Here is a 17,496-nt window from a genome sequence, read left to right as displayed (position 1 = left end):
GGTTTTGAAGTATAAAATTGGCTAACATGGACATGCATATTCAGCCACAATAGGGAATTGTGTGCATGCATTCGGGTTAGAGGTAAGCATAATGATGCCTATTCTTGAATTAGGTAATCGGCTACCTTGATGTGAGCTAAGGCGAATGTGTGCGAAATTAAAGAAAATTGACTAAAGTGCTTAGTTATGTGATGTTGGGTCAATGATATGTGTATTCGCCAAGGCTAGCAAGTGAGACTTTAATAAGTTGAAATTGTTTGAATTAGCTCAAGAGCTTAGAGGCCACAATTGGATAAAGGAAAGGAAAAGTGATCGAATAGCCGTTGAAGCCGTTCGACAACATCCGAGGTAAGTCTTCGAGTAATGTGTGACAGCCCAAAATTGACCCTAGTCGGAATGTGGTTTCGGGACCACAAAACCGAGGCATAAAAATAATTAAAAATTTATTTTGATGCCTATAATATGTGTGTGCTCATGTATGACATTTTATGTTGATTGATTTAGTGTTATAAAGGTGAATTCCACAAGAAAGGACTTAGTAGTGAACTTTGAAAGTACGATAGGGAAATGTGTGATGACTAATTAAAGCATGCATGCAAAATAATGGACTTGCATGTCAAATTCCCTTTTACAAGTGATGGCCGCCATGACAAAGAGATATGGGCTAAACATGTCATGAAACATGTTTTGTTGGGCATTAGGGAGAAATAATAAACAAATAAGCATGGGTAAGAAAAGAATGAAAAAAAAATGTGTGTGAGAGAGTAGCATTCCCCATTGCCGTGCAACCAAGAAGAAAACAAAAAATTTGTTCATCCTTGTTCTCTCCTTTTGGCCAAAAATACTAAGAGGAAGAAGAGATTTTTGCTTCATTTCCTTTGTTTAGAAGAGATCTAGAAGGATATTTGGCTAAACTTGCATCAAGATTGAGGTATGTATGAGGTTGTGTCATGAGATTCATGCATGTTTTAGTTGCCAACTTGATGTTCATGTTAGCCATGGTTCAAATCCTTGTTATGCCATGGAAGTGGTATTTGGTCAAGGTTGGTATTGTGATAAAGCCATTGCATGTTAAGTGTGAAGCTTGATGATGATGCATGCAATGATGGATTGTCTACTCTTGAAATTTCTTTGTAGCCATCTTGAGTAAGACTTTGAGTTTTCTTTTGTTTAACCATGATTGAAGATAAAAGGGGCATGATTATGATGTATTCGCCATGATGCATTCATGAGCATGGTTCATGCTTCTTGCATGTTAGTTAAAATTTGTGTTTTAGATGGCTATGGACACCTTGAAATTCGCCATGCTCATATATGTATATATATGTTTGCACATGATGTTTTGGCTATGAAGTAAGTGATGAATATGTTTGTTTAAAGAAGAAGATGTTGAAGAATGCTTGTGAAATTGCAAGCACATTGGCCTAGCACATATATGAGTGCTTGATGCTATATTATAAGTTTTGAGCTACAACATGCAAAGCATTAACTAGTAAAATGCATGCTGTTTTTGTGTGGTATTAAGTGCATAATTGGCCTCAACATGGACATGTATATTCGGCCTTAGGTAGCCTATTGGAGGCCTTAGCTTTTCCTTGATGCCCGAATGAATTGTATTGAATTGCTTGATGTAGTATAAAATGTGCATGACCATTGTGTATTCAAGCTAAAGGGTGGCCATTTGACCATTTAAACTCCTTGTCATATTCGCCATAAGCTAGCACAATGAGGTTTTAATAAATTGAATTTGTTTGAATTAGCTCAAGAGCTTAGAGGGCCACAATTGGACAAGGGGAAGGAAAAAGTGATCGAATAGCCATAAAAGCCGTTCGACAACATCCGAGGTAAGTCCTCAAGAAGTGACCTTAATTGAATTATGTGGAATGAAATATGGATGTATTGATTATTGATTTATGTGTATGAGTATTTGAATGATACCCGGGCTAAGTCCCGAAGGCGATTATGCTAGTGATTATAATTGTGTTTGAGCCTTAGTAACGAAAATGAAATATGTATGTCCAATGATTATTGATGTATGTGTGCATGAGAAATTGAATGATACCCGGGCTAAGCCCCGAAGACAATTATGCTGGAAATTATATCCGGGTTAAGACCCGAAGGCAATTGTGCTAGTGGCTACATCCGGGCTAAGACCCGAAGGCATTCGTGCGAGTCATTCTATCCGGGCTAAGACCCTAAGGCATTCGTGCACGTGGTTATATCCTGTTGTATTCCGAAGAAGCTTGGGCTGGAGGTGAGTGTTGGTTGCTGTAATAAATTCAATTAGTACGCTCGAAAAGCCCAAAGAATAAGGTACGTTTATATGTGCATTGGAAAGTCGACATATTTGAGCAACATTCGCTCAATCGACTAGCAATTTCAGCTATTGGAATGGTTGATACTTTGTGAAAGTATATAATGATGAAGTGTGAAGTAAGAATGATTATGAGAATGTGTATTAATGAAATGATGCATTTGGTTATGTGAATGTATTGCTTAAATTAAAGCTGATTTTATTCCTTGAGACTTACTAAGCATAAAATGCTTACCCGTTGCTTTGGCTCTCTGTTTTATAGATTACGCTCGATAGCAATCGGATTCGGGATCATTAAAGTCGAAGTCATCCACACTATCAACGCCTCTATTTTGGTATAAATTTTGGTTGAACTTTGAAATGGCATGTATAGGACTACCCCTTGTTGGTTTAAATATCTGTGATGTATATGTATACGGCCATGCGAAAATGGCTCGTAAAAGTGAAGTACTGAACTTAGACTATTTGCGGTTTGTATATATATATATGGTGTCATGATGTGATTATGGATTGGAGATGGGAATGTTGGTCACATGATCAGCCATTGGTATGGTTAAAATGATCATATATGAACCTATGTATGGCAAGACTAGTTGGTTCATGGAGACTACAAAATAGGTAAGACCTACCTTAAAACAGATGCTGCCAGCTGCAGTGACGTGAATGTGAAAAATCACCAAAATTTGTAGGCATGGTATTAAATAGTGAATAAGCTATGTAAATGAACCTTGATGAGTCTATTTTCATATGGAAGAAACGAAATGGTCATAGGAGTTACATGTTAAGAGATATTAAAGCTATTGTGAGACAGGGCCAGAACGGTTTCTGGGTCCCTGTCGCAACTTTAAAAATTTACTATAAATTATCCAGAAAGAATTAGAGTCATGCCTTATATGTACAGATTCCATTTTGAGTCTAGTTTCATTAAAACAAACGGCACCAGTATTAAATCCCTGTACAGAGAGATATTCAAGTTATAACGCACGAAGGTCAGAGCAGTCGATCCCTGTAACATGGGTGACTTTAACTAATAAACTGTACCAATTGGCCCGACCAAAAATTCTAGAAATAAATCCATGGATGAATATATGAGTCTAAAATCAGGAAAATTTACGAAACCAGTTTCGAGTTTTGAAACTCGAGATATGATTTTTAAGGCGACGGTGACGCAGTTTTCCAGCCTGACTGGAAATGTCAAATTGGGGGCAAAATATGTGAACTTGGCTTGTTAACCTCGTGTCCGACACCGGCGATGGTCTCGGGTTCGGGGTGTTACAATTTTATTGGTATCAGAGCCACGGTTTAGTCGATTCTAGGACTACCGTGATGTGTTTGGGGTCTAGCTATACATGCCATTAAATGATGAATCGATAGTGTGGTGATTTCTGACAATTTGACTTTGTGTTTGTTTATAGCAATGGATCCCGATCCCAGCCGAGCAATAGCTGATGATGTGGAGAGTGTGGCGCTGCTCCGCGCAAAGGGACAGCGGCAGACTCTCAACCTATGGCCAACAATCCGAATGATGAGGCTAGGCAAGCCTTTTATAGTGTGATGAACGAATGGTTTAATCAATACATTCGAACTAACACTCACTGTTCCACAACCTCCATTCCCGACAAATGCAACCCCGCACCTACAATACCTCCGTGGATCGACCAAATAAGGTCAAGTAAGCCCCCAGTCGATAGGATTCGAAAACATGGGGCCACTGAATTTAAGGCTACGGATGATGATGATGCCGAGCGAGCTGAATTTTGGTTGGATAACACTATCAGGGTGCTCGATGAGCTATCCTGTACACCGATGAGTGCTTAAAGTGTACCATCTCCTTGCTACGAGTCCGCCTACTATTGGTGGAGTACTCGACTTGTGGTGCCTAGAGAGCAAGTGACTTGGGAATTCTTTCAAACCGAGTTCGAAAAAAGTATATTAGTCGAGATTCATCGACCAAAAGCGAAGGAATTCCTTGATCTTAAGCAAGGTTCTATATCGATTATCGACTCTGAACGAAAATTTGTGAGGCTTAGCCGACGCTGAGAATGCATTTCGTCCGAAGCCATTATGTGTAAACGCTTCGAGGATGGGCTGAATGATGATATAAGGATGTTCGTTGGCATTCTCGAAATACGAGAGTTCGTAGTACTTGTTGAGCGAGCTTGTAAAGCCGAAGAGCTTAGAAAGGAGAAACAAAAAGTTGATGTGGGAACCGGAGAATTCCGAAAGAGGTCCTCGGGAAAGTCTCTTCAACAGGCATCGAAGAGATTTCGAGATGATGTGAGCCGGTCTAGAGGCGTTTCGGGCTTTTCTAGACGAGGACGCGATCGACCCCCTGTGACCACACGAGTCACTTCGATCGCCAGTGGTGGAAATGATCGCCGAGAGAGGGCGGAGTGTCTACATTGTGGCAAATGGCATTCGGGGAGCTGTTGGTTTCGTGATCGCTCCTGCTATAAGTGTGGATCGGCCGACCACTTTATGAAGGATTGCCCGAGGATGCTTGAACAGAATGTAAGTCAGTGGAAACCGGGTGCTACCCTTTGCTCGAGGTAGGCCACCTAGAAATATGGGCAATGTCGATTGGCGGTCGAGAGGATCTAGAGATGCTACCATCAGATCTGAGGCTCGTGCCCTGCTAGGACTTATGCCATACTGGCACGCGAGGATGCTGCCTCTCCAGATGTCATTACCGGTACTTTCACTCTTTTCAATACTAATGTGATTGCTTTGATTGACCCTGGTTCTACTCATTCTTATATATGTGAAACCTTAGCATCCAGTAAGACTTTGCCTATTGAGTCTACCGAGTTTGTAATTCGGGTGTCAAACCCCTTGGGTCATTACGTGCTTGTCAACAAAGTGTGCAAGAAAAGTCCCCTAGTGTTCCGAGGTTCTTGTTTTCCGGCGGACTTGATGCTTTTGCCATTCGATGAATTCGACGTTATTCTTGGTTTGGATTGGTTGACCATGCATGATGCGGTTGTAAATTGCAAAAGCAAGTCTATCGATTTGAGGTCTTGCGAATAATGAGATAATTCGGGTTGAGTCTACGGACTTAAAGGGTTGTTGTAATATCGGCAATGTTGGCCGAAAATATGTAAGAAAAGGGTGCGGCGTACCTTGCGTCGTGCTCGATGACAAGGAATCGGAAAAGAAACCGAATCTGCGTCCGCGGTTTGTGAATACCGGATGTTTTCCACGAAGAATTGCGGGTTTACCACTGTTGGAAATAGAATTTGGCATCGAATTGGTACCTGGTACCACTCCGATTCGATAGCTCCGTATCGTATGGCACCAACGGAATTAAAGGAGTTGAAAGCTCGGTTGCAAGAATTGGTGGATAGAGGTTTTGCTCGCTTGAGTTGTTCGCCTTGGGTGCGCCGGTGTTGTTTGTGAAAAGAAGGATGGAACCATGCGGTTGTGCATCGACTATCGTCGACTTAATAAAGCGACGATAAAGAACAAATATCCGTTACCACGTATCGATGACTTGTTCGATCAAGCTGAAGGAGCCTCGGTGTTCTCGAAAATAGATTTGAGATCGGGCTATTATCAATTGCGAATCCGAGATTGGACGTACCCAAGGCGCCTTGAGCGAGATATGGTCACTATGAGTTCCTAGTGATGCCGTTTGGGCTCACTAATGCCCTACGGTATTTATGGATTTAATGAATCGAATCTTCAGACCATATTTGGATCGATTCGTAGTCGTGTTCATTGATGACATCTTGGTCTATTCAAGAAATGAGACCGAACATCTTGAACACTGCGGTTAGTCTTTGCAAATTTTACGGGATAAGCAATTATATGCTAAGTTCAGCAAGTGTGAGTTACGGTTAGAGAGGTTAGCTTCTTGGGTCATGTGGTATCTGCATCGGGTATTGAAGTCAACCGAATAAAATTTCAGCCATACTTAATTGGAAGCCTTGAGAAATATTTCTGAGGTTCGGAGCTTTTGGGGCTTGCGGTTATTACCGATGATTTGTAAAGGTTTCTCAACGATAGCCACGCCGATGATGAAGCTACTCCAAAAGGATGTTAAGTTCGAATGGACGGAGAAATGCCAAAAAGTTTCGATCAGCTGAAAACTTATTTGGTGAAGCCCCAATTCTAGTGCAACCCGAGTCCAAGCAAGAGTTTGTCATCTATAGCGACGCCTCCCTACTTGGGTTAGGTTGTGTATTGATGCAAGAAGGTCGAGTTGTGGCCTATCGTCGAGGCAATTAAAGCCACATGAGAAAAATTATCCGACTTATGATCTCGAATTGGCCGCCATCGTGTTCGCCTTAAAGATTTGGCGACATTACTTATTTGGTGAAAGGTGCCATGTGTACTCGGATCACAAAAGTCTCAAATATTTGATGACCCAAAGAGACTTAAATCTGCGACAAAGGCGTTGGCTCGAGTACATTAAAGGATTACGAGTGGTCATTGACTATCACCCGGAAAGGCGAATGTGGTTGCGGATGCCTTGAGTCGTAAATCATTATTCGCTTTCTGGCGATGAATGTGCACTTGTCTGCATTCGATCCGATAGTGTGTTAATAGCTGAATTGAAAGCCAAACCACTATTGATACATCAAATTCGAGAAGCTCGAGAAAGTCGACGACGAGTTGGGTGCAAAGCGAAATTTGAGTGTGTTCCGAACAAGGACTCGAATTTCAAATCGATGATGACGATTGTTTGAGGTTGAAGTCGTCTCATGTGTTCCAAAGAATTGAACTCATTTCGATAATTGAATGAAGCCCATTGTAGCCGAATGGCAATCCACGGGAATCTGAAGGCGTACAATGATTTGAAACGCCGGTTTTGGTGGCATGGTATGAAGCGAGACATCTCCGACTTTGTTTGAGATGTTTAATATGTCAACAAGTGAAAGCGGAACATCGGTGCCTTGTGGATTACTTCACCAATCACGATACCCGAGTGGAAATGGGATCGAGTCACAATGGACTTTGTATCCGGACCGCCATTGTCGACAAGTAAGAAGGATGCGGTTTGGGTCGTGGTAGATAGATTGACTAAGTCGGCCCACTTTGTCCCGTACGTCGGATTTTTCAATGGACAAATTAGCGAATTGTACATTTCTCAGTTGTGAGATTACACGGGTGCCTATTTCCATCGTGTCGGATAGAGATCCGAGATTTACCTCGCGATTTTGGAAAAAGTTGCAAGAAGCTTTGGGTACCAAGTTGCATTTAGCACCGCCTTTCACCCCCAAACCGATGGTCAATCCGGCGGATAATTGAGATACTTGAGGATATGTTGAGATGTTGCGTCCTCGAGTTTAGTGGTTCATGGGAACAATATTTGCCGTTGATTGAATTCGCTTACAACAACGACTTTCAATCGAGTATTAAGATGGCACCTACGAGGCTTTGTGCGGTCGTAAATGCCGTACACCATTGTTTTGGGTGAGCTTGGTGAAAGCAAGATTTTCGGTGGATTTGATTAGAGATCTTTGAGAAAGTGAAAGTAATCCGTGAAAGTCTGAAGATAGCCTCCGATCGTCGAGAAGTCGTCGCAGCGGATCTGAAGCGTAAGGATATCGAGTATCGTGGGTGATAAAGTGTTTCTCAAGGTATCGGCTTGGAAAAGATACTCGATTCGGTACCGTAAGGGCAAGCTGAGCCCGAGGTTCATTGGGCCATATGAGATATCCGAGCGAGTCGGTCCGGTGGCATATCGTTTGATTTTGCCCCGAACTCAAAAGGTTCACGATGTCTTTCATGTTTCGATGCTTGACGCTATAGATCCGATCCATCGCACGTGATTAGTCCATCAGAAATTGAAATTCAAGCTAATATGAGTTATGAGGAAGAACCGATTCGTATCCTATCACGAGAAGTGAAAGAGTTGCGAAACAAGCGGGTTCCGCTAGTGAAAGTGTTATGGCTCAAGCACGGGATAGAAGAAGCTACTTGGGAGACCGAGAACTCTATGAAAGAGTGATATCCAAACCTATTTACGGTAAGATTTTTGGGACGAAAATTTCTTAAGTGGGGAGAGTTGTGACACCCAAAATTGACCCTAGTCGGAATGTGGTTTCGGGACCACAAAACCGAGGCATAAAATAATTAAAATTTATTTTGATGCCTATAATATGTGTGTGCTCATGTATGACATTTTATGATGATTGATTTAGTGTTATAAAGGTGAATTCCACAAGAAAGGACTTAGTAGTGAACTTTGAAAGTACGATAGGGAAATGTGTGATGACTAATTAAAGCATGCATGCAAAATAATGGACTTGCATGTCAAATTCCCCTTTTTACAAGTGATGGCCGGCCATGACAAAGAGATATGGGCTAAACATGTCATGAAACATGTTTTGTTGGGCATTAGGGAGAAATAATAAACAAATAAGCATGGGTAAGAAAAGAATGAAAAAAAATGTGTGTGAGAGAGTAGCATTCCCCCATTGCCGTGCAACCAAGAAGAGAAAACAAAAAAATTTGTTCATCCTTGTTCTCTCCTTTTTGGCCAAAAATACTAAGAGGAAGAAGAGATTTTTGCTTCATTTCCTTTGTTTAGAAGAGATCTAGAAGGATATTTGGCTAAACTTGCATCAAGATTGAGGTATGTATGAGGTTGTGTCATGAGATTCATGCATGTTTTAGTTGCCAACTTGATGTTCATGTTAGCCATGGTTCAAATCCTTGTTATGCCATGGAAGTGGTATTTGGTCAAGGTTGGTATTGTGATAAAGCCATTGCATGTTAAGTGTGAAGCTTGATGATGATGCATGCAATGATGGATTGTCTACTCTTGAAATTTCTTTGTAGCCATCTTGAGTAAGACTTTGAGTTTTCTTTTGTTTAACCATGATTGAAGATAAAAGGGCATGATTATGATGTATTCGGCCATGATGCATTCATGAGCATGGTTCATGCTTCTTGCATGTTAGTTAAAATTTGTGTTTTAGATGGCTATGGACACCTTGAAATTGGCAATGCTCATATATGTATATATATGTTTGCACATGATGTTTTGGCTATGAAGTAAGTGATGAATATGTTTGTTTAAAGAAGAAGATGTTGAAGAATGCTTGTGAAATTGCAAGCACATTCTACCTAGCACACATATGAGTGCTTGATGCTATATTATAAGTTTTGAGCTACAACATGCAAAGCATTAACTAGTAAAATGCATGCTGTTTTTGTGTGGTATTAAGTGCATAATTGGCCTCAACATGGACATGTATATTCAGCCTTAGGTAGCCTATTGGAGGCCTTAGCTTTTCCTTGATGCTAGAATGAATTGTATTGAATTGCTTGATGTAGTATAAAATGTGCATGACCATTGTGTATTCAAGCTAAAGGGTGGCCATTTGACCATTTAAACTCCTTGTCATATTCGGCCATAAGCTAGCACAATGAGGTTTTAATAAATTGAATTTGTTTGAATTAGCTCAAGAGCTTAGAGGGCCACAATTGGACAAGGGGAAGGAAAAAGTGATCGAATAGCCGTAAAAGCCGTTCGACAACATCCGAGGTAAGTCCTCAAGAAGTGACCTTAATTGAATTATGTGGAATGAAATATGGATGTATTGATTATTGATTTATGTGTGTATGAGTATTGAATGATACCGGGCTAAGTCCGAAGGCGATTATGCTAGTGATTATAATTGTGTTTGAGCCTTAGTAACGAAAATGAAATATGTATGTCCAATGATTATTGATGTATGTGTGCATGAGAAATTGAATGATACCCGGGCTAAGCCCCGAAGACAATTATGCTGGAAATTATATCCGGGTTAAGACCCGAAGGCAATTGTGCTAGTGGCTACATCCGGGCTAAGACCCGAAGGCATTCGTGCGAGTCATTCTATCCGGGCTAAGACCCGAAGGCATTCGTGCACGTGGTTATATCCGGTTGTATTCCGAAGAAGCTTGGGCTGGAGGTGAGTGTTGGTTGCTGTAATAAATTCAATTAGTACGCTCGAAAAGCCCAAAGAATAAGAATGCGTTTATATGTGCATTGGAAAGTCGACATATTTGAGCAACATTCGCTCAATCGACTAACGAATTTCAGCTATTGGAATGGTTGATACTTTGTGAAAGTATATAATGATGAAGTGTGAAGTAAGAATGATTATGAGAATGTGTATTAATGAAATGATGCATTTGGTTATGTGAATGTATTGCTTAAATTAAAGCTGATTTTATTCCTTGAGACTTACTAAGCATAAAAATGCTTACCCCGTTGCTTTGGCTCTCTGTTTTATAGATTACGCTCGATAGCAATCGGATTCGGGATCATTAAAGTCGAAGTCATCCACACTATCAACGCCTCTATTTTGGTATAAATTTTTGGTTGAACTTTGAAATGGCATGTATAGGACTACCCCTTGTTGGTTTAAATATGCTGTGATGTATATGTGTACGGCCATGCGAAAATGGCTCATAAAAGTGAAGTACGAACTTAGACTATTTGCGGTTTGTATATATATATATATGGTGTCATGATGTGATTATGGATTGGAGATGGGAATGTTGGTCACATGATCAGCCATTGGTATGGTTAAAATGATCATATATGAACCTATGTATGGCAAGACTAGTTGGTTCATGGAGACTACAAAATAGGTAAGACCTACCTTAAAAACAGATGCTGCCAGCTGCAGTGACGTGAATGTGAAAAATCACCAAAATTTGTAGGAATGGTATTAAATAGTGAATAAGCTATGTAAATGAACCTTGATGAGTCTATTTTCATATGGAAGAAACGAAATGGTCATAGGAGTTACATGTTAAGAGATATTAAAGCTATTGTGAGACAGGGCCAGAACGGTTTCTGGGTCCCCTGTCGCAAATTTAAAATTTACTATAAATTATCCAGAAAGAATTAGGAGTCATGCCTTATATGTACAGATTCCATTTTGAGTCTAGTTTCATTAAAACAAACGGCACCAGTATTAAATCCCTGTACAGAGAGATATTCAAGTTATAATGCGCGAAGGTCAGAGCAGTCGATCCCTGTAACATGGGTGACTTTAACTAATAAACTGTACCAATTGGCCCGACCAAAATTCTAGAAATAAATCCATGGATGGATATATGAGTCTAAATTCAGGAAAATTTACGAAACCAGTTTCGAGTTTTGAAACTCGAGATATGATTTTTAAGGCGACGGTGACGCAGTTTTCCAGCCTGACTGGAAATGTCAAATTGGGGGCAAAATATGTGAACTTGGCTTGTTAACCCCTCATGTCCGACACCGGCGATGGTCCCGGGTTCGGGGTGTTATAATTTTATTGGTATCAGAGCCACGGTTTAGTCGATTCTAGGACTACCGTGATGTGTTTGGGGTCTAGCTATACATGCCATTAAATGATGAATCGATAGTGTGGTGATTTCTGACAATTTGACTTTGTGTTTGTTTATAACAATGGATCCCGATCCCAACCGAGCAATAGCTGATGATGTGGAGAGTGTGGCGCCGCTCTCCGCGCAGGGACAAGCGCCGCGGACTCTCAACCTATGGCCAGCAATCCGAATGATGAGGCTAGGCAAGCCTTTTATAGTGTGATGAACGAATGGTTTAATCAATACATTCGAACTAACACTACTGTTCCACAACCTCCATTCCCGACAAATGCAACCCCGCACCTACAATATCTCCGGTGACTGACCAAATAAGGTCAAGTAAGCCCCGATCGATAGGATTAGAAAACATGGGGCCACTGAATTTAAGGCTACGGATGATGATGATGCCGAAGCGAGCTGAATTTTGGTTGGATAACACTATCCGGGTGCTCGATGAGCTATCCTGCACACACCGATGAGTGCTTAAAGTGTACCATCTCCTTGCTACGCGAGTCCGCCTACTATTGGTGGAGTACTCGACTGTGGTGCCTAGAGAGCAAGTGACTTGGGAATTCTTTCAAACCGAGTTCGAAAAAAGTATATTAGTCGAGATTCATCGACCAAAAGCGAAGGGAATTCCTTGATCTTAAGCAAGGTTCTATGTCGATTATCGACTCACGAACGAAAATTTGTGAGGCTTAGCCGATGCTGCGAGAATGTATTTCGTCAAAGCCATTATGTATAAGCGCCGAGGATGGGCTGAATGATGATATAAGGATGTTCGTTGGCATTCTCGAAATACGAGTTCGTAGTACTTGTTGAGCGAGCTTGTAAAGCGAAGAGCTTAGAAAGGAGAAACAAAAGTTGATGTAGGAACAGGAGAATTCGAAGAGGTCCTCGGAAAGTCTCTTCAACAGCATCGAAGAGATTTCGAGATGATGTGAGCCGGTCTAGAGGCGTTTGGGCTTTTCTAGACGAGGACGCGATCGACCCCTGTGACCACACGAGTCACTTCGATCGCTGCTGGTGGAAATGACCGCCGAGAGAGGCGGAGTGTCTACATTGTGGCAAATGGCATTGGGGAGCTGTTGGTTTCGTGATCGCTCCTGCTATAAGTGTGGATCGCCGACCACTTTATGAAGGATTGCCCGAGGATGCTTGAGCAGAATGTAAGTCGAGTGGAAACCCGGGTGCTACCTTTGCTCGAGGTAGGCCACCTAGAAATATGGGCAATGTCGGTGGCGGTCGAGAGGATCTAGAGATGCTACCATCATATCTCGAGGCTCGTGCCCTGCTAGGACTTATGCCATCGCCGCACGCGAGGATCTTTGCCTCTCGGATGTCATTACGGTACTTTCACTCTTTTCAATACTAATGTGATTGCTTTGATTGACCCCGGTTCTACTCATTCTTATATATGTGAAACCTTAGCATCCAAAGAAGACTTTGCCTATTGAGTCTCTTGAGTTTGTAATTCGGTGTCAAACCCCTTGGGTCATTACGTGCTTGTCAACAAAGTGTGCAATAAAAGTCCCCTAGTGTTCCGAGGTTCTTGTTTTCCGGCGGACTTGATGCTTTGCCATTCGATGAATTCGACGTTATTCTTGGTTTGGATTGGTTGACCATGCACGATGCGGTTGTAAATTGCAAAAGCAAGACTATCGATTTGAGGTGCGAATAATGAGATAATTCGGGTTGAGTCTCGGACTTAAAGGGGTTGCCACCGTAATATCGCAATGTTGGCCCGAAAATATGTAAGAAAAGGGTGCGAAGTGTACCTTGCGTACGTGCTCGATGACAAGGAATCAGAAAAGAAACCCGAATCTGTGCCCGCGGTTTGTGAATACCTGGATGTTTTCCCTGAAGAATTGCCGGGTTTACCACCTGTTCGGGTAATAGAATTTGGCATCAAATTGGTACCTGGTACCACTCCGATTTCGATAGCTCCGTATCGTATGGCACCAACGGAATTAAAGGAGTTGAAAGCTCAGTTGCAAGAATTGGTGGATAGAGGTTTTGCTCGCCCGAGTTGTTCGCCTTGGGGTGCGCCAGTGTTGTTTGTGAAAAAGAAGGATGGAACCATGCGGCTGTGCATCGACTATCGTCAGCTTAATAAAGCGACGATAAAGAACAAATATCCGTTACCACGTATCGATGACTTGTTCGATCAAGCTGAAGAACCTCGGTGTTCTCGAAAATAGATTTGAGATCGGGCTATTATCAATTGCGAATCCGAGATTCGGACGTACCCAAGACTGCCTTCAGAACGAGATATGGTCACTATGAGTTCCTAGTGATGCCGTTTGGGCTCACTAATGCCCCTGCGGTATTTATGGATTTAATGAATCGAATCTTGAGACCATATTTGGATCGATTAAGTAGTCGTGTTCATTGATGACATCTTGGTCTATTCAAGAAATGAGACCGAACATCTTGAACACTTGCGGTTAGTCTTTGCAAATTTTCTGGGATAAGCAATTATATGCTAAGTTCAAGCAAGTGTGAGTTACGGTTAGAGAGGTTAGCTTCTTGGGTCATGTGGTATCGCATCGGGTATTCGAGTCGATTCGAATAAAATTTCAGCCATACTTAATTGGAAGCCTCAGAAATATTCGAGGTTCGAGCTTTTTGGGGCTTCTTAGGTTATTACCGATGATTTGTAAAGGTTTCTCAACGATAGCCACGCCGATGACGAAGCTACTCCAAAAGGATGTTAAGTTGAATTGATTTTGAGAAATGCCAAAAAGTTTCGATCAACTGAAAACTTATTTGTGAAGCCCCAATTCTAGTGCAACCCGAGTCCCGCAAAGAGTTTGTCATCTATAGCGACGCCTCCCTACTTGGGTTAGGTTGTGTATTGATGCAAGAAGGTCGAGTTGTGGCCTATCGTCGAGGCAATTAAAGCCACATGAGAAAAATTATCCGACTCATGATCTCGAATTGGCGCCATCGTGTTCGCCTTAAAGATTTAGCGACATTACTTATTTGGTGAAAGGTGCCATGTGTACTCGGATCACAAAAGTCTCAAATATTTGATGACCCAAAGAGACTTAAATCTGCGACAAAGGCGTTGGCTCGAGTGTTAAAGGATTACGAAGTGGTCATTGACTATCACCGGGAAAGGCGAATGTGGTTGCGGATGCCTTGAGTCGTAAATCATTATTCGCTTTCTGGCGATGAGCGATGCACTTGTGCATTCGATCCGATAGTGTGTTAGTAGCTGAATTTAAAGCCAAACCACTATTGATACATCAAATTCGAGAAGCTCGAAAAGTCGACGACGAGTTGGTGCAAAGCGAAGTGAGTGTGTTCGAACAAGGACTCGGAATTTCAAATCGATGATGACGATTGTTTGAGGTTGAAGTAAATCTGTGTTCCAAAGAATTGAACTCATTTCGATAATTCGAATGAAGCCCATTGTAGCGAATGGCAATCCACCGGGAGTCTGAAGGCGTACAATGATTTGAAACGCCGGTTTTGGTGGCATGGTATGAAGCGAGACATCTCCGACTTTGTTTGAGATGTTTAATATGTCAACAAGTGAAAGCGGAACATCGGTGCCTTGAGATTACTTGACCAATCACGACCCGAGTGGAAATGGGATCGAGTCACAATGGACTTTGTATCCGGACCGCCATTGTCGACCAAGTAAGAAGGATGCGGTTTGGGTCGTGGTAGATAGATTGACTAAGTCGGCCCACTTTGTCCCGTCGACGCACGGATTTTCAATGGACAAATTAGCCGAATTGTACATTTCTCAGTTGTGAGATTACACGGGTGCCTATTTCCATCGTGTCGGATAGAGATCCGAGATTTACCTCGCGATTTTGGAAAAAGTTGCAAGAAGCTTTGGGTACCAAGTTGCATTTTAGCACCGCCTTTCACCCCCAAACCGATGGTCAATCCGGCGGATAATTCGGATACTTGAGGATATGTTGAGATGTTGCGTCCTCGAGTTTAGTGGTTCATGGGAGCGGTATTTGCCGTTGATTGAATTCGGTTACAACAACGACTTTCAATCGAGTATTAAGATGGCACCCTACGAGGCTTTGTGCGGTCGTAAATGCCGTACACCATTGTTTTGGGTGAGCTTGGTGAAAGCAAGATTTTCGGTGGATTTGATTAGAGATCTTTGAGCGAAAGTGAAAGTAATCCGTGAAAGTCGAAGATAGCCTCCGATCGTCGAAGTCGTGACGCGGATCTGAAGCGTAAGGATATCGAGTATCGGTGGGTGATAAAGTGTTTCTCAAGGTATCGCCTTGGAAAAGATACTCGATTCTACCGTAAGGGAAGCCGAGCCCGAGGTTCATTGGGCCATATGAGATATCCGAGCGAGTCGGTCCGATGGCATATCGTTTGATTTTGCCCCCGAACTCAAAAAGGTTCACGATGTCTTTCATGTTTCGATGCTTTGACGCTATAGATCCGATCCATCGCACGTGATTAGTCCATCGAAATTGACCAAAATTGACCCTAGTCGGAATGTGGTTTTGGGACCACTAAAACCGAGGCATAAAATAATTAAAATTTATTTTGATGCCTATAATATGTGTGTGCTCATGTATGACATTTTATGATGATTGATTTAGTGTTATAAAGGTGAATTCCACAAGAAAGGACTTAGTAGTGAACTTTGAAAGTACGATAGGAAATGTGTGATGACTAATTAAAGCATGCATGCAAAATAATGGACTTGCATGTCAAATTCCCTTTTACAAGTGATGGCGGCCATGACAAAGAGATATGGGCTAAACATGTCATGAAACATGTTTTGTTGGGCATTAGGGAGAAATAATAAACAAATAAGCATGGGTAAGAAAAGAATGAAAAAAATGTGTGTGAGAGAGTAGCATTCCCCATTGCCGTGCAACCAAGAAGAAAAAACAAAAAATTTGTTCATCCTTGTTCTCTCCTTTTGGCCAAAAATACTAAGAGGAAGAAGAGATTTTGCTTCATTTCCTTTGTTTAGAAGAGATCTAGAAGGATATTTGGCTAAACTTGCATCAAGATTGAGGTATGTATGAGGTTGTGTCATGAGATTCATGCATGTTTTAGTTGCCAACTTGATGTTCATGTTAGCCATGGTTCAAATCCTTGTTATGCCATGGAAGTGGTATTTGGTCAAGGTTGGTATTGTGATAAAGCCATTGCATGTTAAGTGTGAAGCTTGATGATGATGCATGCAATGATGGATTGTCTACTCTTGAAATTTCTTTGTAGCCATCTTGAGTAAGACTTTGAGTTTTCTTTTGTTTAACCATGATTGAAGATAAAAGGGCATGATTATGATGTATTCGGCCATGATGCATTCATGAGCATGGTTCATGCTTCTTGCATGTTAGTTAAAATTTGTGTTTTAGATGGCTATGGACACCTTGAAATTGGCCATGCTCATATATGTATATATATGTTTGCACATGATGTTTTGGCTATGAAGTAAGTGATGAATATGTTTGTTTAAAGAAGAAGATGTTGAAGAATGCTTGTGAAATTGCAAGCACATTCGGCCTAGCACACATATGAGTGCTTGATGCTATATTATAAGTTTTGAGCTACAACATGCAAAGCATTAACTAGTAAAATGCATGCTGTTTTTGTGTGGTATTAAGTGCATAATTGGCCTCAACATGGACATGTATATTCGGCCTTAGGTAGCCTATTGAAGGCCTTAGCTTTTCCTTGATGCCCGAATGAATTGTATTGAATTGCTTGATGTAGTATAAAATGTGCATGACCATTGTGTATTCAAGCTAAAGGGTGGCCATTTGACCATTTAAACTCCTTGTCATATTCGGCCATAAGCTAGCACAATGAGGTTTTAATAAATTGAATTTGTTTGAATTAGCTCAAGAGCTTAGAGGGCCACAATTGGA

Source organism: Gossypium arboreum, chromosome 3 (genome assembly GCF_025698485.1).
Source record: "Gossypium arboreum isolate Shixiya-1 chromosome 3, ASM2569848v2, whole genome shotgun sequence".
In the NCBI taxonomy this organism is placed as follows: domain Eukaryota; kingdom Viridiplantae; phylum Streptophyta; class Magnoliopsida; order Malvales; family Malvaceae; genus Gossypium; species Gossypium arboreum.
The sequence above is the reverse complement of the archived record's forward strand: the minus strand, read 5'-3'. Positions refer to the sequence as shown.